This window comes from Balaenoptera physalus, assembly GCF_965194825.1.
Source record: "Balaenoptera physalus genome assembly, chromosome: 14".
In the NCBI taxonomy this organism is placed as follows: domain Eukaryota; kingdom Metazoa; phylum Chordata; class Mammalia; order Artiodactyla; family Balaenopteridae; genus Balaenoptera; species Balaenoptera physalus.
Window position 1 is genome coordinate 30,421,281 of NC_138893.1, and position 25,034 is coordinate 30,446,314.

General features: G+C 52.5%; 1 long non-coding RNA gene across 1 annotated transcript; it reads left to right on the plus strand.

Moving 5' to 3' along the window:
• The first annotated feature begins 2,971 nt into the window (after positions 1-2,971).
• On the plus strand, positions 2,972-20,918 carry LOC309642617. The gene is made up of 3 exons (XR_014253293.1): positions 2,972-6,781; positions 7,350-10,013; positions 15,353-20,918. It is a non-coding gene; the product is annotated as an uncharacterized lncRNA (long non-coding RNA).
• Positions 20,919-25,034: the final 4,116 nt, after the last annotated feature.

The following is a 25,034-nucleotide window of genomic DNA, read 5'->3' on the forward strand; positions in this document are numbered from 1 at the left end:
AGGTCCTTGGATTCTGGTTAAGGACATAAAGTCTCTGTTTTTGCCCTGCTTCTGGTGTGTTGTATTTTGTTTCAGTTTTCATTGTTATCTCTGAGAGACTTGGTGCCTTAAGAGTGGGTAGAGATACATTTCTTATTTTAAAGGCCTTATATATTTATTCGTAGGTACTTTACAATTTGCAAAGCACACTTTTATATACCTCATCTAACTTAATCTTCACAGTCAAGCGATGTTTAAGGCAGCACTGTTGCCCCAGTCCTATAGGTGAAGAAATAGAGGCTTAGTGACTGGCAGCCCACGTCAGCCCCAGGTCTTCTGCCCCCGAGGCCACGCTCTCATTTGCAGGGCCCTGGAGTCCCGTCCCACCTTGGCCAGAGCCAATGTTCAGACTCTTTCATTTCCTGTGTGTTTCTTAGTGGGTAAAATTGTCCTACATCCTGTAGGACTTTTCCTTCCTCCATTGGAACAGTGCCCTGGCCAGCTGGCTGGGTTTTGTGAATACAGTGATCAGTCTGGGAAATTATTATTTTTTAAAATATCACTGTAGCCTCTGCACCTGGTATCAGCAGGTTATAATAGGCTGGGTGTGCACTTGAAGCATATCTCTGCTATCTTCTGGGACAATCTTAGTTCATTTGTGCCGTTGCTTTCCTTCCTCTGCAGGAGCATTTAAGCAGCCCCATCTCGGCTGCACTCTCCCACCCAAAGCTGCAGCTCAGCCAGCCCTTCCCATCTTCATCTGGAAGTTTGGACCCACCTATGGAGTGATCAGAGGCTCCTAACAGCCTCTCCACAAAAGTCGGGGATGGGGGAGGGGGTCAGATGGTCATCCAGGTCTCTCCAAGTCCCGATCGTCTCTGAGTTTACCATGAAGTCCTTGTTGTCCTGGAAGGCACAGTTCTATTTTAGGAATTATCTTACCAATTAATCTTAGTTCTTTGCTGCACTCAGAATCACTCCTTCAAACTTCTTGGCACTCACCTCACGTGGAACCTGAGAATGGCTTTCTTTCCCACTGCCTGGCATTTTTCTCATCTATAACACGTTTTTGTCTACTACGTGCCAGGCGCTGGCCCTCCCTCTTCAGGTCTGGGTAGACACCTCCCAAGAGTCCCCAGGGCCTCAGGCAGCACCTGCTCTCAGAGGTGACGTTTGCTCATTCCCTCTTGCCTTTCTGTTTAGTCCCGAATGGGAAGGGGGTGGGGCAGGGCCTCCCCTTGGTTCATCAGCAGAGAAAACACAGGGGACATTGGAGCTGGTCCCGGTGGGGAGGGAGCAGGCAGGCTGTCCCAAGCCCTCCATGGTGCCAACAGGAGGAGCCTCTTGGAAGAGCCCAGTCAAATGAAAGACACGTGGCTGGTGTCTGCTCTGCTGTGGATTCTGACGGGCGCTTCTCAGAGCACCAACCTCCCCTCTACCTGGGCCATGTGAGAGCTTGTGTAAGCTTTCATATTTCAATTTTAACTGAAAGGAGACACTTTCCAGGAGAAGGTGATCTCTGAGAAAGCCAACGTGCTTTGTCTGCAGTGGACAACACAATTCCAAAGCAGAGAATAATTTTCTAGGCCTTTAAAGAACTGGAACTCAATCTTGGCTCTGATTCTTACCTCTGCGTCACCCATTGCTGATCTCTGTGGACCTCAGTTTCCTAATCTTTAAAATGGGCTGAGGGCTTCCCTGGTGACGCAGTGGTTAAGAATCCACCTGCCAATGCAGGGAACACGGGTTTGAGCCCTGGTCCGGGAAGATCCCACATGCCGTGGAGCAGCTAAGCCTGTGCGCCGCAGCTACTGAGCCTGTGTTCTAGAGCCCGCGAGCCACTACTACTGACCCACGTGCCACAACTACTGAAACCCGCGCGCCTAGAGCCCATGCTCCGCAACAAGAGAAGCCACCACAATGAGAAGCCCACGCATTGCAACGAAGAGTAACCCCCGCTCGCTGCAACTAGAGAAAGCCTGCATGCAGCAACAAAGACCCAATGCAGCCAAAACTAAATAAATAAATAAAAAAAAATCAGAGTCTTTTCTATTAAAATAAATAAATAAATAAATAAAATGGGCTGATCAGCCCACCTTTAGTGAGAATCACATGAAGCATCTGGAAACGCTCTGCATGGGTGTGCTGGGCCCGGCCCCTCTGCCGAGTCCTGGCCGTGGCTTTTCTGTTTCTCCCACACATGGCTGAGAATGTGTGAGGCCTTTGGACACCCGGATCATTTCCCAGTAAGGCTCCACCTGGCACGTTCTTACCTAAGAGACTTGCTGTGAAACCTGGAGGGGCCTGAGTCTGGCAGTCTGAGTCCCAGAAAGGAGACTGAATTTTTACTGTCCCAGCCCGCGTATTAGATGATGACTCGTGTAATTTTCCCAAGATATAAGCCACGTTTTACAAAACGAAGCCATGTGTGTGCCCTGAGGGGATGGCTGGGCCACCCCTGCTGCACTGCCCCAGCCCCCTGCAACTCACAGGACAGGCCCCCTCCTGCTCCTGGCTGGGTTCTCTGGAGGGAGTTCCTCGCTGCGGTCCTCGCCCCTGAGCCCTCGCTCTTTGGGGCCGATTCTGGACTCCAGCGTGTTCTTGATGTCGGCCCTTCGTGCTACTTCTGTGAGTGGGTAGCCGGTCACCCTGCTGGCGGATGCCCTGGTGGAATGTTGCCACCTCAGCAGGCAATTTGAACTGGGCAGAGCGGTTTTGGAAAGTGATTTCACATCCATGGTGTTTAGGAAACCAACCTGGAAAGGGCTGAAGGGGTAGAGACGTCTGTGTGAGGCCCTTGGAGAGGGGACTGTCACTTGTCTGTCCCTCAGCCTCAGGACCTGCCACTCCTCTGCGATGGCCGGGCCTCCGTCCTCTCCTCCCATCCCCGCCTGCTCTCCCTGGTTCAGGCTGCATCTCCGCGCCTGCTCTCCCTGGTTCAGGCTGCATCTCCGCACCTGGACCCCCGCTGTGCCATCTCCCGCTCCGTCTCTCCCCGCTGCCGCAGACACAGCCCTAATGACCCCTCCCTCCCTTCCCCGGGAAACAGGACAGAGTCCGAGTTCCTCTGCCTGCGTTCCAGGCTCGCACTCGACCACGGTGCCTTTCCCACGTTGTCTTGCACAGCTTTCCCTCATGTCTGGGATAGTCCCATTGAAGGGAAAGTCTTGGTCTTTGGTGCCCAGGGGAGCTGGATTGAGGTGGCTGGTGCCTCGGTGACAGAGAAGCCACCAGAGGGCCAGGGCTGACCACAGGGGCTGCCACCAGAAGAGTGTCCCTGGTGAGGCACACATTGTCTTTCCCACCTGGGTGTCCCCTGGCCGGCTCCACTCGGCTTTGCTCTGAGACAAGACCCACATGGGGGTCACATGGGAGGATTCCAGCTCTGTCACTCATGCTCTGAGCCTTTGGGCAAGTCACCTACATCTCTATTTCCTCATCTGTAAAATGGGCCTGATAATAACCCCCATCTCACAGTTGTAAGGATGAGCTTGGATCATTGTTAAAGGCATTTGGCTCATTGCCTGTTCACGTAAGTCCTCCATGAAAGATGGCTGTTCTAGCAGTGGTAGTGTTCTTATGCCCATTAATCTCTGACCCCTCGTTGGCATCTGATCTCCTAGAAAGGAGCCCCAGGCACCTTTGCTGCTGAGCATCTTGCATCTGCTCAGGGAAGGAGAGGTTCAGGGCCTCCCTGGCCCGGCAGGCTGAGCCCAGGGGAAGCTGTCCAGCTGTTCCAACTGCGGGGTGACAAGGCGGAGACACCAAGCCTCCGAGGTCGCAGGCAGAGAGTCCCCTGATCTGGGCTCCGGCCTGGAAGGGCTTCCGGCATTAGCCAATAGGATCTGGATTGAGAAGGAGGAAGGTGATGGTACAGGTGATGGGGTGGAGGGGGCGACTCCCTGTAGCCCTCAGTCTCCGTGTCCTTGATCTTGTGAGGCACACGGGACGCAGCTTCCATCACTGGGGACAAACTGCTGATGGGCCTTTCGAGGAACGAAAACCCAGTGATTTCTGACTTGCATGTGAATAGAGATGGGAACACTTTCGGCCCCCACTGAGCCCCAGGACACCCCCCCACCGCCAACCTCGAACCCCCTGCTTCCTGGAAGGGAAGCTGGGCCAGGCAGGGCCTGAACCAGGTCTGTGGTTGTCAGTACACGGCCCGAGGACCAGCTGGGGCACGGGCTGTTAATGACCAGGTAAGCTGAGAGATTGCGAGCAGGCGTTTAGGAACATGACAGGCATTTGAACGAGTAATTATCCGCTGAATGCAATAATATAATATATAATAAAATATAATTAAAAAGTTGGCTTACATTTTGTATGTCTTTTGTATGTCATTTTTCTAGAAATTTATTTTTTATTGAATTGTGCAAAGTATCAATCGATAATGGGCTGGAAATCAAGAACCAAAACCACAGTGGCTTGGCACCGTATATGTTTTAAGTGCTAGGCGCGCGGCCCCTGGAATGCTCCCAGTGTTGACATTTCAGGTTGCTTCAGGGGGCTGGTGCTGTGGCCTGCAGCGACCCTGAGCCTCTGATTCCTGGGAATGAGCTCCGGGAGAAGGAGGACTGACTGACTGGCTGACTGGGCCCGGAGCCTGGCTCTGAGGCTTGACCCTGAGCCCACTCACCAGGCCTGGGATGTGGACCATTTATGTCCTTTTGTTGTACCTGGAGGATCCTGGTTTTATTTAAACTTTTGATACTTTGTTCATCATTTTTTGGCATTCATTTTGATTTTTTAGCATATTGCATTAAAATACTTTTCTCGATTACAAAGTGTCTGGTGCCCCTAAGTCCTGCACCCCAGGCCTGTGCCCTGGCTGGAACCCAGGGGCTCCGGGGTCACCCAACTAGAGGCCTCAGTGCCGGAGCGGAGGCTTGGTGGCCAAAACAAACCCAGAAAAACTTTCAGAGGCTCATGCAGAGCTGTTTACTGGGAAGAAGGGGGCGCATTGTTAGGTGTGTGGGACCGGCCCAGGCAGTTCGGAGAGGGTCAGGTAATGAAGAGGCTCTGGCTGAATATCAGTATTCCCCTACGCCCTTCCACGGGCTCATGTTCTGAGAAGCCCCCAGTAGTTCATAAAATCTTAAAAACTGGCTGGGTTTTGCTGAGAAATCAGTTGGCGATGCCAAGGATGAAATATCGTATTAACTCACCCACCCTAACCATCCTTACCCCTTCCGTTCACATTCTCCTGTTACGACCGGCTTTGTGGGAGAGACGCCTGCGGGTGTTCACACACGAAGAAGGGGTGCCTCCAACAACACAGATGGAGGTTCTGGAAAGTTCTCTCAGGAGTGGGGAGGGGTGTTCAGCCACTGACGATTTTCTACCTGATGTGGTTCCTTGTAGGCCTGATCATAAGGTGACCTCCTGGACAGCAGTGCTTTTTATTTTTAAAATTTATTTATTATTTTTTATTTATTTGCTGCACTGCCCGGCATGCGAGATCTTAGTTCCCCGGCCAGGGATGGAACCCATGCCCCCCACAGTGGAAGCGCGGAGTCTTAACCACTGGACCGCCAGGGAAGTCCCAGCAGTGCTTTTTAAAAAGAAAAGTGTCAAACATCCCAATAATTGTTCTCTGGTCACCTTTGTCTTAGCTCTGGCCGCCATAACAAAATAACGCAGACTGGGGGGCTTAAACGATAGACATTTCTTATCATTCTAATGGCTGGAAGTCCAAGATCAGGGTGCCAGCGGGGTTGGGATGTTGGTGAGGGCCCTCTCCCCAGGTTTCAGACAGCCCCACCTTCTCGCTCTCTCCTCACAAGGAAGAGAGAGATCCCTGGTGTCTCTTCTTATAAGGACACCAATCCCACCGTGGGGGGCCCACCCTCATGACCTCATCTGAACCTGATTACATCCCAGAGGCCCCATTCCAATTGCCATCCCATATTGGGAGTTAGGGCTTCAACACCCGGATTTAGGGGAGCACAGTTCAGTCCATAGCAATCTTCAATCCTCCACTTCAGAAGGGAGGGTTTTGTTTCCACTGTTGAGTTGTGGCCACTGCCGTTTCAGGATAGCTCCTTAGCCATCCCCACCATCCGCTTTGACCAGTGTCTGCAGTTCTGGGGTAAACCAGTCTCCAGCAGCCAAGCCACATGAGGAATCAGGGCCTGACTGACAGTGGTTTCCTCACTTTGGCTCCTTCCACCGAAACTGCAGCCCCAATTCCCACGGCAGGGGACCCAGACACCCCGCCACCTCACCATCTTTTGCTTCTATAAGGGGGGCTGTGGCCTGCATGTTTTATTTTCCCAGCCTGAAGGGACCTTGGCCTTGGCTCTTGTGCTGGGAAGCTCGGCTGGCCACGCGCCTCATCTATGTCGTTCAAATCATGACAATGTAGTCTCAGTCAGTGTCTGGTGACTGTGGATTACATGGAGAAGGTTAATTGTAAATAGGGTCCCAGCATCTTTTCCCTGGTTGAGCCCCTTCTGTCCTAGTGTCTCCTAAGTGTTCTCATTTGTTCTTATTTTATTTTATTATTTAAAAAAATTTTTATTATGATTATTTTTTAACATCTTTACTGGAGTATAATTGCTTTACAATGGTGTGTTAGTTTCTGCTGTATAACAAAGTGAATCAGCTATACGTATACATACGTCCCCATATCATTTGTTCTTCAGAGAAAATGTCCCCAAAGGGCCCCTGAGACGATGCCATTGGGACAAACCCTCACACGCGAGGGAGCAGGAAGTCGAGCTTCCAGGAGGGATGCATGGCAGGCCTTCTGCTGGCCGAAGCTGCCGCCAGGCTGACCCAGTCCTTATTTCCAGCTCAGGTTTTGTTTGAATCTGGTGGGTGACTCGTGGCTGCGTCATCCTCCAGGATGCAGAGCTGGACACCAGCTCCCCAAAGTCCCAGGGGGAGATGAATTCTGAGTCTAGACCAGCCTGCCCTGAGGATGAGCCTCGCCAGGGTGATGGGGTGAGGCCTGGGGGCTTTGTCTGTGCACCCAGGTGACTTTCAGCAGGGAGGTTTTGGGAAACACCAGGGGCTCCCCAGGTGGGCGGCCCGCATGAGCAAACTGGGTCCCGGCCCTGGCGCAACCCCAGGCCCAAAGAATCAGAATCACACAGACTAGGGCTCGGGAAAACTATTTTTCAAAACTGTGCCAGGTGATTTTAAAAAAAGATTTTGTTGTTTTTGTAAAGGACACATCCTAATTTTAAAGAGCTCAAATCATATAGAAAACACAAGAAAGAAAACAAAACGTCATCCCAAACTCTACCATCCTGGAACAATCACTGTTAGTTTAAGTTGACAGAATTCCAACTTTTCTCCAAGTGTCACTACTGATAGAAAAAAGCTAGACAGACCGACAAACCTGACCCTGTGTTTCTGTGCAGGTGAGTTCCATCATCCATCAGGGACTCTTCTCTGCTGGATACACAGTACCTACTCAGCCAGAGGAAACTCACACATCAGGACGTGAATGACGGTCATCCGGGGGCTTCACGACCTACCGACTTTCCCCCTGGGCATGAAATATGGTACGTCCAGTCAGAGCTGGGACCTGGCCAAAGTGCGTTCATGTCCTGGCTCCCCACCGCCTGCTGTGCGTCCTGGCGAAGGTCGCAGCCTCTCCCAGCCTCAGGCTCCCAGGCCTGCGGAGTGAGGACGAAGAGGACGACAGTGACAGTGGTGACGATGAGGATGACAGTGATGCCATGACACTTACCTTAGAGGACGGCCACGATGACCAAATGCAATAGCGTAAGTGGGGGAGCACCGAAGAGCAGAGCCGACGCGAATAAACACATCCACACCTTGGAGACCCGAGACGGCGATCATCCCGAAGCTGCGAAGTCATGACAATGATACCGGTAAGTTAACAGCCCATCGTGGCGGGTTCCCAGCATCCCTGGAGCTGTGCCTGCATCTTTGCCTCCGGGGAGCTGTAAGAATATTTGCTCAGCTGTCATAGAGGTTAGCTGGCTCTGACAAGACACCAGCGTCCAGGCTCAGTTTGCATCTCAAAAGCTGCTGGAGACACTTCTCCACAGGACTGATTGCAGCCTGGTGACGTTGCTGCCGTGTGGGGACCACCTTGGCTTACCCCAGGGTAAACCAAGTCCAGATTCATAAACACGTCACATCAAGACATTTCTGCTCCTTTTCTCTTAAAATGGAAGAGAACAATGCTAGGCCAACTGTAAAAAAACAAAACAAAAAACAAGGCAAAGCAAACCCCCAGTCATCCCTTCAAAGCTGAAGCTGAATGAAGCAATTTCAAGGTGCTCAGTTTCAGAAGTTTTCAAGTTCTCAGGAAGTTGGGGTTCCTAAGATCACTCCAGTTGTTGACACATGAGGGCAAAGTCAATGGCACGTGGAAATCATCCATCCACGTGAGGTTAATGGGGACCGTTCCTTCTGCTGGCTTCCCTGTCTCTGCCAGGTGCCAGGTTGGGGAGTGTTTTCCTTCTTCCCACATCCAGAAGTTTCCTTTCCTGGTCATTCTTGCTCTCAGCCTTGCGCTCGCCATGCTTACTGTCCGGAACAGCCGTGGTCTTCCTGCCTTCTGTCTCTGCCCTCCAACTGCCCCCTGCCCATCAGGTCCTAGCCTCTAGATCTCTGCAGGCCACCCTCTGTTCAGAGCTTTGACAGCCTCTAACACACCCTCGGCCTGGGCAGAGGTTCCTAGCTTCCCAACTTTGCAGGTCTCGTACACCCCAGGAAATGGCCGAGGCTGTGGGCGGCTGGAGGAGGCCCTGCTCGGGGAGTTCCGTCCCGGGGATCCCAGGGGGCCCACAGTCTCTGCACCTGCATCACCCGTTCACACACACCGCTGGCCAAGTTCTGCAGAGCCTCAGAGCCTGTGATCCAGCTGTCCCCTCTGACTGGGGTCGGGTGTGTGGCCCGGTTGCCATTTCCTCCAAACCATCACTTTAAGCAAACGGAGAAAACCAACCATTAGTAATGTGAGACAACCCGCTAGTAACATGGTCCCCGAAACCACAGGACCACGGGTACTGCCGACCCCAGTGCCTCTGAACCCGAGCTGCAGGAATAGCATCCTTTTCTACATAGGCTGTTGTATTAATGTCCTAGGGCTGCTGCAACAAATTACCACGAACTTAAAAAACCCCCACAAAAAGAGAAGTTTATTCTCTCACAGTTCTGGAGGCCAGATGTCCAAAATCTAGGTGTCAGCAGGACCGGGCTCCCTCTGGAGGCCCTGAGGGGCGGAGCCTCCCTCCCCTCTTCCAGCTTCTGGTGGCAGCTGGCGCTCCTTGGCTTGTGGCCACATCACATCCATCTCTGCCTGTGTCTCCACACGGCCTTCCTTCTGTGTTTCCTCTTCTGTCTCTTGTAAGGACTCTTGTCATTGGATTTAGGTCCTGCCCTAATTGAGGATAATCACACCTTGAGATCCTTAAATTACATCTGCAATGACCCTTTTTCCAAATAAGGTCGCATCACAGGTTCTGGAATGTGAACTGTCTTTTTGGGGTCACCATGCAACTCATGACAGCTGTGCTGTGAAAAGCCTAAAGGATGTCCAGCAGCCTGGAGTGGAGCCTCAGGACCCTGCCCAGCCTTGGAGCGGTGGATGGGCTGAACGTGTATGTCATATGCTACCCCCGCACCCCGAAACCTCATGTGTTGAAGTCTAACCCCGAAAGGTGATGGTGTTGGCAGGCGGGGTCTTTGGGAGGTGACTGTGTCAGAAGTGAGACACGAAGCAGAAGAAAGGAGTTCCTTTCTTCCCACCCTCTGAGCCTGGCCCTGGGCACTCTCACCCAGTGGTGTGTTGGCTTGGTTGGAGGGTGAGGTGTGCCCTGGTGTGACGCTGGGAAGCTTTGTCGCATCCTCTGGGAGAGAGGACAGAGGATTGGGCCCAAGCCCCGGCTAGCCATGTGATCCTGGACAGAGCATGCCAAGAAGCCCTTGAGCCAGAGGCTAAGTGTGCAAGTTGGAGGCCTGCTGGGTGGTGGTTGCTGCCTGTCATTATTTTTTTAAAATAAACTCTGACTGAGGACCAGCTGAATGACAGGGCACAGAGAATTCAGGTATGATTACGGCCCTGTCCCTACCCTCTGGGGGTTCACAGTCTCGCTAGGGGAGCAGGCTTGTCCTGTAAACTGACATTAAAGTAGAAACTGACAGTGGAGTGATTACAGAGTGCTTTGGTAGGCTTCATGGAGGAGGTGGCATTTCCCCTGGGTCTTGAACGATGAGTAGGAATTCACCGAGGTATAGTGTTTATCTGTAGATAACTACTGTGTACCAAAGTACCCCAAACTCAGGGCCACATCTATTCACAAACATTCATTATATCCCGGTTTCTGTGGGTCCGGAATCCTCACAAGGATCAATCAGTGTGTTGGCTGGGGCTGCAGTCATTTCGAGCCCTGATGGGGGTTTGGGGGACATCATTTACACAGGCCCCCCCACGAGGCTGGCCCAGGATGTGGCAACCGGCTTTCCCTAGGGCGAGTGACCCGAGAGAGTGGAAAGAAGCTGCGGCCCTTTTATAACCTACACTCGAAGGGACATCCCATCACTTCTGGTGAATTCTAGTCATTGGAAGTGAGTCACTACGACCAGCCCACTGTCCAGGGCGTGGCTACCAGGGGATGGGGGTAATCTGGGGACTGATTTAGAGGCTGCAACCCCACAGGGTAGCACAGTGACCTGGGTCCTGCTGCAGGGTCCAGAGGGAGGGCGGGCGTGGGAGAGTGTGACGTGGGATGAGAAGATCCCAGTTTGGGGACTAGAGAACTAATGATGTGGATAGTCATAGTGATGGAAGGTGTAGCACTTTGGAGGGCAGACTATACCAGGTACCGTTCAAAGCATTAAAGAAAGTCTCATTTAATTCTCCCATAATTCCCTAGGAGGATGGTGCTGTTATGAGCCCCACTTTACAGATGAGGGAATCAAGGCACAGGAGTGTTAGGTGGTGGAGTGGCCCCCTCAGCTTGGGAGCAGCAAGCTCCTTGAAGTCCCGTGGGAAGGTTGGAGGGCGTGGGGACAGTCCCTGCAGTCTCTTCTGGCACACGGAGGGCTGGAGGTGGGCATCTCCAGGGTCAGTGGTGTCTGGGTTTCTGTCGAGGTAGGTAGTGATGCTCCTTTGGAAAAACAGAAAATATACACGTGGGTCTCTGCCTCTGGTTCCTGGCACAGAGCTCCTAAAACCCTCAGAATTTCCTGGGCGGTAAGAGTGTCTTTTGTTCTAACGACGTGACTCCTGGTGGATGGCTTCAGGATGGGAGCTGGTCACCAGAAAGACCAAGCTGTGACACTTGGGATTTGCAGCTCCCCGACCCCCATTCTCCAGGAAGGGAGTTTGAGTTAACGGTCGATCATGCCTATGCGGTGAAGCCTCCATCAAATTCCCGACAGTCGGGGTTTGGAGAGCTTCTGGGCTGCCGAGCACGTGGGGCAGCTGTGCGCCAGGTGTGCCCAGAAGGCGCGGAAGCTCCTTGCCCCTTTCCTCATATCTTGCCTTATACATCTCTTCCATTTGGATGTTCATCTGTCTCCTTTCTCATACCCTTTATCATATAAAAACTGGTAAGCGTAAGTGTTTCCCTGAGTTCTTCGAACAGTTGTAGCAGATGGTTGAACCTGAGGAGGGGTCATGGGAATCCCGATTTATAGCTAGTTAGTCTGGAGAACTAACCAGCTATAATGGGCGACAACCTGGGACTTGGGACTGGCTTCTGAAGCGGGGGCAGTCTTGTGGGACGGAGCCCTTCACCTGCGGGGTCTGGACTAAATCCGGTTACTGCTGGAATTGAATCATGGCAGCCCCAGCTGGTCACAGAGAACTGCTTGATGTGAGGAAAACCTACACATCTGGTGTCAGGAGTATCGTGAGTGTTCGAGTGAGGGGGAAACATGGGTGTGTTTTTTCCGGTACAGTCGCAGCCCAGCTGGAAGGAAACCATCATGCTGAGCCCGAGGATGTCTGGTTTGGCCTGGAAAGCTCTTGTCCTAGCCCCGTGGCTGAGGAGGCTTTCCTGAAAACAAGCTTCAGGCGCACATCCCCTGGCTCCGTGGACGGGAGGAAGGTCCACCTGGGAAGGCTCCTGGCTCTGCTGTCTCGCTGGCCTGAAATTCTCTGGAGCTCAGCCTGTGCTGCTGGCAGAAGCTCCTCCAGCACCCATCCACCCTCTGGCCCTGAGAGCAGTCAACAGCAGAGGGGGTCTAGTTGCACACCGTCCCCTCCAGGAAGGCAGGCGGGGCCCTCCCTGGCCTCCCTGGCCCACCCCCAAAGGGGGTCCCAGCTCCCCGAGCGCACAGCGAAGGTCCCAGCAGGAAGAGGAGGCAAGGAGCCTGGGCGGGACAGCCTCCTACTCTTCCTCTGGGGTCATTTCCCCCACAGGTGCAGTGGACTTGGGGCCAGAAGACCAGGTTTCTGGTTCCAGCGCGCAACATTCTGCTGTATGGCCTTGGGCCCACTTCCCCTCTCTGAGCCGCTAACTGAATGTCCCAGCCCCGCCTCCCGTCACCTCCAGCAGAGCTCCTCTGTCCTGACCGTGAGCAGGAGTCATCTGGATCTTCTTGAAATGCGGTTCTGACTCAGCAGTTCTGGGACGAGGCTGAGGTTCTCAAACAGCTCCCCGCTGGGGCCTCTGGACCACTCTTTGCGTCTGCGGGTTTACGGGAGGAATTCTGGCACGGTGGCAGGTGGGGATGTTTGAGCCTGACCCCTGCCTGGTCATTCATTCAACCACACTTTCAAAGCACCTACTAAGTTCCTGGAGCTTTCAGGCTCCAGGGATCCAGGCAGGGACGGGTCAGCTCTTCCCCCTGGAGACTGTGGCCTGGTGGGCATTGGCTGGTCAGCTGTCCAGGACCTCCCCGGGTTGGGGGGGATGAGGGCTGCCATGCAGGGGCCTGTGGGAGCCGTGGGGTGGGAGGAGACCCCTAGTCACAGCGGCTAAGGGGGCACAAGGTGCGGAGGGGTCCAGCATGCCCGAGGATGGGGCGGGACAGGCCCTCACACGGGCGTGGTAGCAGGAAGGTAGGTGCCTGCCCAGGCTGCTGTGTAGGTGCGAGTCGGGGCAGGGAGGGTAGCAGGGCAGATCCCGGGCCACACCGGCGAGCTTGCAGTCTGTCCTCCAGGAGGCAAGGGCAGGAAAAGGAACTTAAATTGTGACGTGGCTGGTTTCTCCAAAACACCCACTTGAAGGAGGGCAGGTGCAGAGGTGAGGTGGGACGAGAGAATTCTCATCCCACAACTTTGCAGCAGCGCTCGGGAGCCGGGGGGCAGGCAAGGGCACCCCTTACCCTCCAGACAAGGAGCGGGGCTGCCCTGCATCACCCCAGCTTCTGCTTCCGTCCTCACATCTCCTTTCTGAATCTGACTCTCCTGCCTCCCTCTTGTAAGGACCCTGATTTCCCACCTGTGGAACGGCGGCGTTGACTGCAGGTGCTTGGTGTTCAGTCCTCCTCAGCCCCGCCCTCTATGGAGCTGTGAGACGGGGAGACCCCGGAGGCCACTAAACGGTCAGAGAGGGAAGGAAGCTGCTTGCCAGAGGGCACCGGGGGAGAGGGTGGGGCACATGTTGGCTGGTACTGGGGGGTCACGTAGGCTGGCACTTGGAGGATACAATCGGGGAGTGACCCAAGGCTGCCCTGGGGTTTCCTGGCTGCACTCTCTCAGCATTTCATAAGGACCGGCCTAACCCCATTCATAAGATACGCTGTGTTAGCAGCTTGAGTGCTAATGGGCACCCATCAGTGATTTGAGGTTCAGGCCCAGACCCCTCAGCTCCTCATCTCCTTCTTGATCGTCTTTCCCTTTGTAAGGTAATTTCAGGACAGGCCCCATCCTTATGTGAACTTTCTATTATTCTTTTAAGCATACAGTGTCCACCAACAGGGCCATTGCCCCTGGGTTCCCGTACTCAGGGAAGCAGCAGGGGCTCACAGACAGAGGTCCTTTTTCCATCACCTCTTGGAAAGATGGAAAAGTCATGAATGTCCTTTAGAGAAAGAGTATCTGAGCAAACAGCTGGTCTGGACCAGCCCTTCCCCATCGTGGCCAGAGCACGCAGGGGGCCTGGAGACCCCTGGTCCCCCCAAGTTCCCATCTGCTGGGTCAGCCCTGGGCTGGCCCCAGCTGGGCCGCTGTCTCCGCTCATCTGTCCTGCTGTGGCTGCACTTTTCCTTTCCAAGTTCAGCGTCCATGGTAAACAGGAGACACCAGATTTCTTTCCATCCTTTATCCCTACCCATGTCAACCCACCAGACAGATGTTTTCCACTTGTCCTTCCTCCACCCAGACAAGGCAAGGTTTTGAAAAAGGAAGGGGAAAATATAATTGCAGTGGGAAGTCAAACATCTTTACCCTTTAAAGGAACAAGTAGTGCATTTGTTTGATGAGTAGTTTCTGGGTGTGGCACTGGGATGTGATGGGGTCCGGGGCGTCCTGTCTACAGGGCGCTCACAGTGCAGTGGAAGGAGACCCTTGGTATGGGCGGCCTCCTGGGCACGTGAAGGTGGGGCACTGAACTAAAGGGACCCAGGGACTAAGGTGGAAGGCTCCCCTCGTCCCCACCTGGGGTCTTGGAGGGAACTAAGCGCTCTCCAGGGGAAGAAAGGCATTCCCTGCATGGGGAACAGCATCTCCCAAGCCACAGTGGCGTAAGGAAGTGGGGCATGTTGGGGAGAGGGTGGGACTGAACCCTGGGTGCACGTGGTAGAGTGAGGCCAGATGCAACTGGAGCCGGAGGGAGGTGAAGGCCTTGAATGTCAGCTGAGTCACTAGGGCTGCATTGCAGAGGGACAATGGGAGCCCCTGCAGGATTCGAGCAGGGGTGTGATGTGGTCGGACTCAGGACTCAGCAAGAGGTCAGTCTGGAGGCAGGGGTGGCAGGCAGAGATGAAGGTCTGGGTGAGAGGTGATGTGGGTCCCATGAAGGCCAGGCCAGGCAGGGGAAGGGGCTTGAGAAATGCTGATGAGATCAGAGCAATATATCCTCAGGAGCTGTGGAATCGAGAGGAATGAGGGAGGGGCTGGGTTTGTTCCGAGAGGGGTGGGTGCAGATGTGGGACAGGGACGGTGTCAGCGCCTCAGACCCCACTGGCGGCTCGGGGCCAGGGCTCCAGGCTCAAGCCAGCTGGCTAGGGCAGGCTGCATCCTGGTCTGGAGGAGTGGGGTCCTGGACAGACAGCAGGACAGGGACCTGGGAATCTAAACACATGCACACACACACACACACACACACACACACACACACACACACACACACACACACACACACACACACACACACACACACACACACACACACACCCGGGCGTGGGGAGGGAGAGACGATAGATATTGATTGAGTGCTTACTGTGAGTAAGCATTTCACATGGACTGTCTTACGTGTTTCGCCCCATTTTACAGATCAGAATGCTGAGCTTTGGAGAGAGCTCACCATAGACGTGGCGGTTGATGGATCCTAAAGCAGGCAGCTGAGTGCAGACCTGCTGACCCCCCTCGGGGCGCAGGGAGCAGATGCTCACCTTGGGTGACGCCGCGTGCCTGGTCAGTGGGGCTGGCATTTGGGCCTCTGGCTTTCTAGCACACACCAAGCTGCCCACCTGACAAAGCTGTTCCTCTCTCAAGCCAGTGTGAGTGCCTTTCAGATTCTTTCCCCCCTGCTGTTTAACGGCCGCAGGTGTATGGAATTGGATTATACATAATCCTTGTTTATGATGCTCTCCCGGCTCTGTCCGCCCAAGACCCTCTTCCTCTTGCCTCCCTCGCTTCCTGCCTTCCTTTATTCTCATCTGATAAACACCAGTTCATCATCATCCAACAAGGAAGCTGGACACTAAGGACCGTTTGCCACGCTCTTCTCCCCCCGGAACCCTCCTCCCTCTCCCAAGGGAACAGGCTCTAGCAATCTTGTGTCTATTTTTCCTTTGCTTTTCATTTTATCACATCTACATATAACCCCCCAAATATTTTAAATTTTAGCCATTTTTAACTTGAAAAAGGGTATTATGCTCTATAATTTTTTTAAAAGCCTTTATTTTTTAGAACAGTTTTAGATTTACAGAAAAACTGAGAGGCTAATCCAGAGAGTTTGTATAATCCTTTTGGACTTTTTTTTCCCTTTCAGAATTTTATTGCTATTTTGGAAAATAGTTTGGCACTGTCTCGTAAAGTTGAGCCTTCATAAACGTTACATACCAGCAATTCTTCTCGTAGGTATGTACGAGAATATTCTTCGCAGCACTGTTCCTAGTATCAACACTTTGGAAACAGCCCAAATCCTGTCAACAGAAATAGATAAATATATTGTGTGTGGGTGTATTTGCACCTGGGGATATTACAGAGCACTAAAACTGAATAACAGCCGGCAATAAAAAGATGGGTGAATCTTATCAATCTAATTTGAATGAAAATAAAAGAAAGTCTAAGATTTTTTCCCCTAGTTGGTATCCAGGGGACTTCAAAAGTTGTCCTAACATTTAAGGGCAAGTTTGGCCAAAGGCCACCACCTTTGAGAACAGAATGAGCAAAAGTCAACAGAAAAGGGCGAGTCTCTGTTTGCAGGGGGACCACCCTAGGGCGGGTTTGGAGCTTGGGGCACGGCCAAGTTGAGTCAGGATGAGCAGAACGGAAGGTACCTGTAGAAAGTCATAATCCATCCAGTTGAAGCCTGGAGAGCTTGTGGGTTGCGGGTGGGGCGCTGTCAGGGCTCCCAGGGGAGGGGCCGGGAGAGAAGGACCCTGAAGTTGGCTGAACTAGTATTGTGGTCACCAGAGAGGAGGCCCAGAGCCGGGCAGGGATTTCGCCCAATGCTGCCCCAGCTGAACAAACTGTCCCTTAACCCCATCCAATTTCCATGCTCACCTAGCAACCCTCATATTTTTCTAAAATAATTTTTTATTATAAAACTGTACATACTTATAAAAGAAAAAAATTTAAAAATGCATAAGTAGAAAGAAGGAACAAAAATGCTCTGTGCTGGGGCTTCCCTGGTGGCGCAGTTGTTAAGAATCCGCCTGCCAAGGCAGGGGACATGGGTTTGAGCCCTGGTCCGGGAAGATCCCACATGCCGCGAAGCAACTAAGTCCGTGTGCCACAACTACTGAGCCTGCGTGCCACAACTATTGAAGCCCGCGTGCCTAGAGCCCGTGCTCTGCAACAAGAGAAGCCACCGCCATGAGAAGCCTGCGCACCGCAACGAAGAGTAGCCCCCACTCGCCACAACTAGAGAAAGCCTGCGCGCAGCAACTAAGACCCAACGCAGCCAAAAATAAAGTAACAAATAAATGAATAAATTAAAAAAAAATCATCTGTACTTTCACACTCATGGTTCCATTTTGGAGTATTTCATTTTAACCTTTTTCATACACTAATAATCATATTGTACCCATTATTTTAACGCATGTCTTTTATCAAAACACATTTCCCCGTTATAAACCCTTTGCCGTCATCATTTTTAATGAATGTATATGTTCATTGAGTTGAATCTCCCTCTCTTTCTCTCTCTCTTTCTCTCTCCCTATCACCCATCCATCCATCCATCCATCCATCCATCCATCCATCCATCCATATATTTCACCTCCACTTCATAGAATATATTCTATATTGAATTTATATATATAGTCCAATGTCTGGTCTCCAACGGCTGGTTATTTTGGCTGTTTCTAGGTTTTCATTATTACAAGTAATCCTGCCAGGAATGTCTTGGTGCAAAAAGCTTTTTCCATTTTCAAATGATTTCCTTAGGAAGGATTCCCAGAAGTAGAATCATTAGATCAAAGGGTGTGAATACATTTACGGCTCATGATACTCACTGCCAGCCTGCTTTCCATCTGTAAGGCGACAGTTCACCTTCCTGCAGGCAGCCTATGATCAAGGCCGCTTCATTGCCCCTTCTCAAGCGTTGAGCAAATCTAATTTTTAAATAGCTCTGCTCATTTCTGACAGCCAGTTTAAGGTAATCAGTGATATCCTAGAAAAGAAAGGAGATGCCCTAGAGGGTTGGGGCCTTGGAAAACTCTACCCTTCAGTGTGAATTATGCTGCTGTCTGGTTGGCTACTAGCCTATTACCAGGGATTTAAAGGCCAAAGGATCCAACCAGGCATCTCTTCGGTCTCTCTTAACTGCAGCCCTTTCTGGAGAAAGGGAAGTGACAGAAGGAAGGAAGAATGGGAGGACACAAGCCACCGGAGAGGCCACTCTTGATCACCCAACATCCATTTCACTCCTTTCCTCCTCCCATCGACAGATCTGCAGTTCGTTCAGGTAGTCACGTAGATTCACTGCCCGCAGGAAGTGTGAGCCCCACCCCCAGCCCCGGGAAATGAATCACCACTGGACCAAAGCAGGCTTAATAATATCATTCCCACTGGCCAACCATTGGTCAGAGGTGGGCATGTGATGCAGTTATGGTGAATGAAATGTAAGTAAAAGTTGGGTAGATGGGACAGATTTGGCTAGCATGGCTCTTTAGCCCTTTGCTCTATTCTCTTCTTCCTGCCTGGGATGCAAATAAAATGTCAGAGGTACAGCAGCCTTCTTGTGACTATGAGTTGATAAGCATGAAGACAAAAGCCAACATACCAAGGATGGCCAAGCAAAAAGATAGAGTCTGTGTGTTTGAGCAGCTGATCCACCCTTGGATTGTCTATCCCCAGACTTCTTGTTATGCAGAAAAACAACCTTAGATTTATTTATGCCACTTTGGTTGGCTTTTCAGTTACTTGGATTTGAGTGCATCCCTACTAGGAGATATATTGACGTACTGTTTTAGTTAGGATAAATTATGCTAGCTGCTATAACAAACATACCCCAAATCTCATGGCTAAACACAATAAAATTTTATTTCTTATTCATGTCACAGTCTGATGTGGGTTGAGCAGTGCTCCTCCAAGATCTAGGCTCCTTCCATCTTGTGACATTACTTTTTTCAGCATGTGGTCTCCAGGGTTTCCATGGAAGGGGAGAGGAGCTTGGACAACCATGCCCATGAGTTTATGGTCGTCCCTATAAGTGATATGGATCACTTTTTCTGACATCTCCTTGGCCAGAATCCAGTTATAAGTACTCATCCTACCTGCAAGGGAGACTGGGAGATGCAGTCTTTCTATGTGCTCAGGAGGGAGAAATAGTGTTGGTGAGCAGGTAGGAGAGACTGGTCTCTCCTCCACACTCACAGAAAGGGAAACGTCCCAAAAATGGACACCCCAGTTGCATCTGGGAATGGGTACTCTGGGTCTGGAAGCTGAGCTTGCTCTGATGTGCAGTGGCTGAGCCATGCCTGAAGATCAGTGGTCCCTCAGCAGCACCCAAGGGGAACCTTGCCAAATGCCGAATCTCTGTTTCCCTAGTTTTTAATCCTGTGAAAAATGATACTGACATTTCCCAAAAGTGTGTTTTAAAGAATAGTAAGACTTTTCTTTTTTTCTTTTTAAGTTTGTACATTCTGAAGAGATGGGTGACCTGTGTCTTTGCGCGGAATGGGCTTGGCAGGGTCTAAATCACCTCAGTCAGATTGTCTTCCCTTAGGGGCTTTTTTCATAACAGTCATGGGTACTGACTCTGTGCGAAAATCTGGACCACCCTGGGGGCTCAAATACAGATAAATTGGGGTTCTCACCCTCAAGGAACTTGCCAACTGGTCAGCATCTATGTCCACACATGAGGGGGGAAAGGACAGGAGAGGGGCCAACAGCTGGTGCCGTGGCCAAGAGCCCAAAGCTTGTGGAACCACACACGGTCACACAGGGGAAGCTCACTAGTCAGGGCAATGCCAGCCTGAAAGGTAGGCCCTCTCCGTCGTCTTGGTGCCACCATTCCTTTGCTTAACCAGGCAATATATGCAAAATGCTAAGAACGGTGTCTGGCACATGGCATTTTCTTTTCATTCATTCATTGATTCATTGGTTATTTGGTTGGTTGACTGACTGACTGATTCATTCAGCAAACAGGGAAAGAGCGTCTATTACGTGCCAGGCCCTGGGCTGGCTCTGAGGACAGGCAGTGATCTCTGTAGGACTACAAATCTGGCAATCCTACTCCGGAGCTCCCGTCCGGTGAAGGAGCTGATCAGATAACAGCACAGTGCAGTTCATCGTGGAGGTACACAGGAGGGACATGCAGCCCTCCTTGAGGGAGGCTTAAGCCCTGTCCCTTAAGCCCTGCCCCTTCCACCTAAACCCCGTTGGCCAAAGCAAGGCATATGGCCAAGCCCAATATAAATGGGGCAGGAAAGTGCACAGGTCCTGGTTGGGGGCTGGGGGTTGAGGGAAGTGCATGATCACTGAACAAGAATCCATTTCAGCACCATATTCCAGCCCGGGACAGTCAACAGAGACTAGGATGAGTGACAGCCGGAGAGCTTCTCTTTAAAAGTCCCAGTACGCACTTGCCATGCGGCTTCAGAAACGTGCTCTGTGGCCCTGAGAGTTTCTGGTAATATAAGCAGCCACTTCTATTTCATTCCTACCCCGGGCCATGTACATTATTGCCACTCCTCAAATTAGCCCTGCCAGGTGGTGTTATCACTGTATTCTCCAGTTGAAGAATTCGAATCTTTGAGAGATCTAATGACTTGTCCTGCCCATCAGCCAGGATTCCAAGGCAGCGGCTTGTGCCCCAAGGTCCATGTGCTCTACACATGTTGACCTTGAAGGCTTGTGACCTTGGGTGCAGGAGGTTCCAGCTTCAATGGCTGCAAATAGGCATTCGGGAGCAGAGAGGGCTCCTTGTGGTCCCGCATATGAAATAGAGTCCAAGTCTATCTGGCTGCCTTGAGGGGCTGGCCATGGGGACAATCGCCTTTCACGAGCTGGATAAATCTCATCCTTAGCCACCTCCACGGGGTCTGCTAACACAGCTGGCTCCAGAGTAACATGGGGGGTAAACTGGGTTTCTTAATGGTGGAATGTATCATGCTGAAGACATCACACTGGCCCACTGAGAGGTAGGAGAAGAAGAAGCCATCACTGCTCAGCAGGGTTCCCTCAGCCAAGAGCACAGTTCTGTCGCTGGCTGCCTTGGCTGTGGAGATGTTCAGTAGGTGACGGACTCTTAATTCCACGGCCCAGTACTGCAGACGCCCTTGCAAAGACTGCTCGCCTTTTGTAGCCATTGATCTTGCTGGGATGGATGGCCCAGCTCCTGCCAGCACTCTCCCCCATCCCTGCCCAGACTGAGCTTTGGGTGGTCTGACATGCGGGTCACCCCTGGAAATGACCTTGGAGAACCATCCTGGGGCCTGGGAGCAGGGACATTTGTATTCATGAGGAAATTGACAATCGCGTGCCTTTGGGCTATAAAAGGGCCTTCGTGCAAGGCTAATAAAACTCAGAAATCAATATTCTGTGAGGCCTTAAGTATTGGGGAATGAGGTGCTTTTTGCTTCAGTCTTGCCTCTAAAATTAGATAAATTAACGTAATGAATTCTCTCAGCTCATTTGCATATGCTGCTAATTTAATTTTCGAGGGAAATGCTAGAAAAGACAGTGCTGTGGATGCAGGCGTCGGGTTTGACCTGTTTTCGGAGCTATCTGTGTCTGCGCATTTCTCTCTAGATGAAGCTATTGGTGCTGTGCTTTAGAACAAACAAAATGGCCTCAGCCCCACAGAAATGAGCCGACGCCCAGGAAAGGACACAGGGTGGCTTGTGAACTTCTGGGACACTCTGCTTCTGGCCGCATCTGACTCAGCCAGTGACCTCGGAAAGAGGCTCAGCCTCCTAGGAATTCCGTCCTGCATCTCTTCCAAATACGCATCCATGTGCGTGAGGCTGGAATCCCCACGGCCATTGCAGACATGGAGGCTCTGGCTCGGGCTGGGAGTCGCTCCGGGGCTATGTCTTCTGGTCCTCAGTCTGTGCTCACCCAGCTTCTCTCTTCTGTGGAGCAGGTACCAGGCCCAGAGTCTGAGGGATGCAGGCAGGGAGAGGCCCTCCCCACCTCATGGGCCACCCATCTTCTCGTGGCATTAACTCCGAAGACTGATCCTGGCCACATGATGTGATGCATTAAGCACTTCACTGCTCCGACAGTATCCCACACACGCGGGGAAAGGAGGTGCCCACTGCAGCGTGGAGAGAGTCAGAGCATGTCTGATGCCCGGCACATTCCACCCCCTCCCCCAGCAGGTATTCAGCACCACTTGCCTTCATTGACAGCCTGGGAGCGCTGCCCCCTTGCTGCCTCTTGCTCTTAGGGAAAGTGGTTAAACTCCCCGCTTACTGGACCAAGGGCCAGGCCCCACCCCAGGAAATAAGGTTTTCCCATTAAAAGTACTCATTTCACTTGATGTATGCAGACAGGGCTCCAGAAGCCCGGAGTATGAGTGTGAGAGTGCATTTGTGTGTGTGTGTGTCGGTGGAGAATTTAAGCGCTGGAAACAGTGGCAAATAAGGAGATGCAAGCGATGTGAAAATAGTCAAGATTTCTCAGTCGCCAGAAGGAGGGAGGGTGAAATTGTAAACCCCCGTCAGAAGCTTTGACAACAGCCCGCCCACCTCCCGGTGGGTCACTCGTGTCTTCACTGCTCTTTGGGCCTATCTTGCACATCCCGCCTCCAAGTCTTGGCTCACGGAAGCTCACGGAGGCCAGGGAGCGCTCTCACCATCACAGTACGCGGGCACCTCCGCTGACCCGGGGCTGAGTGAGTGTGTCTCCTCTGTCAACAGCGTTGTCTGTATCAGATCTGCCCCTCACCTGCCCTCGACCCATATACATTCTGGAATATTCTGGCTGGGAGATTTAGCCAAACCCTGGAATTACTCCTTGCACTTTGCAAGAGTGCTCCTGGCTGGCACTGGACCCCAGGAGTTTGCAGAAATGAATCATCACTTTTGCCAACTGCAAAATCTTCCAGGTCAAAGGTCAAATGTCCCTGAAGCAGGAAAGGCAGGAAGAAAATACAGCCAAAGTCTCGGCGCCTTTAAGAAAGGAGGCCTGGTCTGGCTTTGTCCCATCAACACCGGGCAGGCTTGGTTCCTCCACTGCCCTCCAGCACCTCCATCTAGGGAGGATGGCCGGGGGCGGGGAACGCCCTGGACCCACGCTACCTGGGCTGGAACCCTGGCTCAGCCTCACCACCTTGCGACTCTAGGCAAGAAACCCGATCTCTCAGCTTCAGTTTTCTCATCTGTGAAGTGGGGATAAAGCGGGTTGCACCTCACAGGATTGAGGAATAAATGCGCTAAAGCAGTTACAGTGTTTAGCACAATGCCCAGCACCTAATCAGCATTTCATCCACGTTAGTGCAGGGATGCTGCGGTCACTGCAGCGTCATCAGTCTCCCCAGGTCCTCTCACGTCCCAGCTTGCTCCTCACCTGTGGCTGGGATGGGACTGACAAGGCTGGCTCTGGGCCTCTCATCCCCCTCCCCAACCCCACAGACTGGCCAGGATGCCCAGAACTCCACACCCACCTGTGTACTCTGTGTGCGGTGTCTACAACACGAATGGCGCCCCCTCAGATAAGGCACCGCGTGCAGTGCACAACCTGAACACCCGTACAAGCCCATCCTGGGTTCTGAGTACAGGCTCGGATGACAGACTCTCTGGGCTTGAACCTGGGCTCTGCTACTTATTAGCTTGGAAGAATGCTTCGCATAAATTAACCCCTTGACATGTTTAGCTGTCCTTATTATGAAGCTACGAAAGTGGGCAAATCCTGGCTGCCCTGCATACAGTCAGCATTACGGCTCTCGGCTAACAAGATGGACCTGAGGTCCCCTGAGTGTGGCGTTCAGGGCTGGGATGGGGGATGACCCTGAACATTTTCAAATGTTGTCCTGCCAATTCCAGCAGACACACCCTGAACCCCCTGCCCTCCAGACAAGCTAAACCACCCAGAGCTCTCCGAATCCCCAGCCCTTTCATGTTTTCTGTCTTTGCTCCTGTTGTCCCCCTGCCTGGACCATTCACACGTGGTGAACTTGACCTCGTCCCTTCAGGCTCCCTGTGAATGCCTGGATCCCTACGAGGCTTCCTCTGAGGCTCTGGGTAGGAGGCCACCGGTTCTGCTTTGGGTGCCGGTGAGCAGCCTGAGGGCCACTGGGGCTGGGCAGACACCTCCTCAAACCTCAGCGGGCACCCAGCACCCAGATCACCAGCAAATGCAGGCGACATGGTGTCTGTCCCTGTGTCTCCCCACCTCTCCCCACACGATGGGCTGTGAGCTCCTGCAGGCAGACACCGGCTTCTCTGTGTCCTTGAATCCCCAGACCTTACGGCAGGAGGCAGGGGCTCCAGTCGACAGTCTGGGGACTTGAGAAGTTGCTGGGTGAGGGGCATGCCTCTTCAGAAGTGGAGGGAAGGAAGGAGACGGCTTCCTGGGGGTTGCCCAATAGGATGTGCATTAACCCCTCCAGAAACCGCATCGCCAGGGGGCTTGGGGCTGAAATTCCTGAAGGAAACCAGAGATTGTTCTACAAAAATACCCTTTCAAAAATAGAAGCTGTTTTTGTTTTGCTTCCTAAAGGCAGTGGAGCGTGGCTTCCTGATTTGGGAAGACACGTGTCTGAGCGGCATCGGAAGACCTGGGTGACCGGGTCCGGTCGGGAGGTCAGGGTCCCACGTGCTTTTCTCAAGGGAGTCCTGGAGGGCCAAGTGCGGGTGTCGGGTGTCCCACCTCAAGGTGCAGCCCCACAGTTGGCAGTGACCAGTGACACATGCAGCCTTCTTATTTTTCATCCCCCGCAGTGTATAACCAGGTGGTTAAGAGAGCTCCAGGGTCTCACAAACTGAGGAGTGAATCTCAGTTTGATTAACTTTGCAGCTATGAGATCTTGGTCAAGTAAGGTAACCTCCCTGGCCTCATTTCCTGCATCTGTAAAATGGGAGTAACGGCAGTCAGATTATTACTCTCATTTCCCCCATGAGGGGAATGAGGCTCAGCGGGTCATGATGGGGAAGATTCAGCAGGCGACCTGGTCTGCTTCTGAAGCCCCGGCTCCTGGTGGCGCTAAGGGCCACACAGCACACGGGGCCTGGAAAGGAGTTCTCCCCCCACCCCGGCCCACCCTGCCTACCGGCTGGGAGCCCCGCTCTCACCTGCTGGGCTCTCTGACCCCCTGTGTGCCCTCAGGCTGGTTGGCCTG